Below are 3,307 nucleotides of genomic sequence, written 5' to 3'. Positions count from 1 at the left end.
ATAATATACAGTTACCAGAGAAGCATCAACATCTGGGTTTTCTCCAAAGCCAGGGAGCTCATAACAACAGCTGGCCCAGAGTAACGCGCCACTCCTGCTGTGGCTCAGAACTCCAAAAGAGAAAGCCAACCTCTGGGTTTGTATATCTTGTTCAGAGTCAGAGGTGAGTTGCACATGTGACTCACCCATGTGACCTAAAAGTGTCACAAAAATGTGACTTAAACCCACGTGGTCTAAAAGCCTCTGATGTCACAGACATGTCACTCAAACTCATGTAAACTAGGCTTTCCCTTGAGGCAAGGAGGTCATCAAAGACTCCTGATTTTTTTTTTTGACAGCACTGAAAATTGATTTTTAATGATAAATTACAACTCGGACACAGGGCGGGTAATGGGACGAGAGCTGGATTGTCTGTGGGGTTGCATTACGTTGATGGTCTCAGGGGCTGGGGCCCCAGGACCAATGCCAAATCTTGCCAAGAGGCTCTCAGCCTTGGGTACTGGCAATCTGGGAGGGCAGCAGGGCCTCTTGTTGCAGGGGAAGCAGTAGGATGACTTCTCTAAACATAGTGTTGCTGTTGCTGCTGCTGCTGCTTCTTGGTGGCGGCCTTGCTGGCCAGGTCCTTGGCTTTCTCTGTAGCTGCCAAAGCAGTTTCCTTCGCCTTCTCAGTTGCTTCCTTAGCTGTTTCAGCTTGGCCAGGATGTACTCAAAGCCTTTGATGGTCTTGGTCACGTTACTTTTGAATCTAGCTAGGCCCAACTCCTGCACAGCTCTGGAGACCCTGAACAAACTGGAGGAGACCCAGGCCTCCCGTCGGATTTCAGTCCAGCCACTGTTTTCAGGGTTCACACAGTAAACACATCTTTCCTCCACCACCATCAGCTGGGCATGGTTGATGTTCCAGGTGAAAGTGGTCATGGTCTGGTTCTGTGGATCCAAGATAGAGTCCTCGAGGATGTACACCGAGTGAGCTACCTTAGCAGAAAAGAAGCGCTCTGCCCAGAGGGGCATGCGGTTGGTCTTCGTTAGAAGCCGCCTGGACAGCAGCTTCCGATTGGGGGTCACCTCCCGGTGCACGATGTCCTCCGTCAGCACATGCTTGTTGTAGGGGTTGGGGTAACGCTGCCAGAAGGCAGCAAACACTTGGTCCCAAGAGCTCCGGAGCACGCTCTGCCCCAGGAAATACTTCACCATCGTCCCGGCGGGGGTCGGGGTCGGGGCAGTGTCAGGGGGCGCACAGCGTGGTAAGTAAGGGAGAGATGGGTCCCCGGGCTCGAGCTCTCCGTCACCGTCCCAAAGCCATCGCTGCCGCCATGAGGGGGTGTCCGGCCAAAGACTCCTGATTTAATCAAGAAAATGAAGGCCAAACTCTTCAAGGGCACTTGGTTGAATAAGTGCTAAGAGCCCATCTTGATTGCCAATACATATTTTCACCAAGAAAACACAAATGGGGTCATGAAGAGTTGAACACAACCGAAATGACTGAACAACAATGAATTATGAACTTAACAATTATCAATAAGCATTTCAGTATAAAGAAAAAAACCCAAAATAGTGTTGTAAATGAACCTGGGAACCTCTGTTATGTGCAGTTTGTTCTTCAAAAGGGTATATTAATTTGAACAAGGTGGGACCAAAATCACCCTGTTTATGTCCTCTCTTCTCCTTCTTTCTATTTCTTTTCTGGTCCATCATTTATTTTCCCATTTTGTATCTGTCCCTTTTAATATGCTGGAGGTTGAGTGGTATGAAATGGTGGACCATCCTTGCTTTCTAGTAACTCTGACTCATTTATTTCATCTGGCGTTAGGGGTTTTCTTGCTGTTAGTTAGAAAAATGATGATCTCTTGGGTCTAGAGTGATTCCCTTCTTTTGGACTCATGGGACAGAGTATACTCATTGGAAAGCAAATTGTTGATTCAGAAAAGTGAACCCCAAAAGGAAAAAAAGAAGACACTGTAGGAAGAGTCAGGAACTGCTGCTCCTGATAGTTCATCTTCCAAGTACATCCTGTGATGGGTAGTTTTGAATGTGTGCATGTATGCACAAGTGTATACATTTATGTAGATGTGTATATATGTATGTGCATATGTGTATTGCATTGTGCATGTATGTATACACACATTCATACATTGTGTATTGTGTTGTGTGCAAGGAGTACATATGCATGTACATGTGTATGCATGTGTGGATTGTGTGCCTGTGTGTAGGTGTGTACTGCTTTGTAACTATAGAAATGTTCTGAATCAACCTTCTACCCTTCAGTAATGACCCTATATTTAGAAATGGAAAGTGGAAGTCAACCTGGGAGCTGTGTCTATGGCTCTTGACAGTGCCACACTGGGACAGCATCTTTTCCTTGACCCATTTCATGCCTTTTTTTTTTTTTACTGCCCTAACATTTCTCCTTGGCTCCCCTCCTCCCCCTTGTTTTATTTGATAAAGTGCCATTTACTATGTCCTTGATATGATCATTCCTCAAATCAATTTAACAAAAGTCTAAAGCCAGCAAGTCATCTTTGGAACATTTTCCTTTTCTTCCCCTTTTATTTCTTCCACAAGTACATTTAAAAATAATTTTAATATTCATTTTTAAAATTTTTGAACTCTAAATTCTCTCCCACCTTCCCCCTTCTCCCCCCTCATTGAGAAGGCAAGCAATTTGACATATATGACATATACAGTCATGTAAAACATATTTCCATATTAGCTATGTTGTGAAAGAAAACCCAGGCCCCCTTCCCCACAAAAAAACCTCAGTAAGAAGAAGAAAGTTTTAAAAATATGCTTTGATCTACATTCAGACTCCAACAGTTCTTTCATATTTTCTCTCTCTGGAGACAGATAGCAGTTTTCATCATGAGTCCTTCAGAACTGTCTTGGATCATTGTATTGTTAAGAATAACTAAGTCATTCATGGTTGATCCTCATACAATATTGCTGTTACTGTGTAGTGTTCTCCCGGTTCTGCTCATTTCGCTATGTATTAGTTCATGTAAGTCTTTCCAGGTTTTTTCTGAAACCATCCTGCTCACTATTTCTTATCACACAATAGTGTTCCATCACAATCATATACCACAACTTGTTCAGCCATTTCCCAACTGATGGGTATCCCCTTGATTTCCAATTCTTTGCTACCACAAAAAGAGCTGCTATAAATATTTTTGTACATACGAGTCCCTTTCCTAATTCTGTTATCTCTTTGGGATACGGCCCTAGAAGTGGTATTGCTGGGTCAAAGGGTATGCACATTTTTACAGCCCTTTGGGCATACTTCCAAATCGTTCTCCAGAATGGCTGGAGCCAT

General features: G+C 43.9%; 1 pseudogene; it reads right to left on the bottom strand.

The window, feature by feature from the left end:
* Nucleotides 1-559: 559 nt before the first annotated feature.
* Nucleotides 560-1,232, bottom strand: LOC118857262 (annotated as a pseudogene).
* Nucleotides 1,233-3,307: the final 2,075 nt, after the last annotated feature.

This window comes from Trichosurus vulpecula, chromosome 7 (genome assembly GCF_011100635.1).
Source record: "Trichosurus vulpecula isolate mTriVul1 chromosome 7, mTriVul1.pri, whole genome shotgun sequence".
NCBI lineage: Eukaryota > Metazoa > Chordata > Mammalia > Diprotodontia > Phalangeridae > Trichosurus > Trichosurus vulpecula.
The sequence above is the reverse complement of the archived record's forward strand: the minus strand, read 5'-3'. Positions and strand labels throughout refer to the sequence as shown.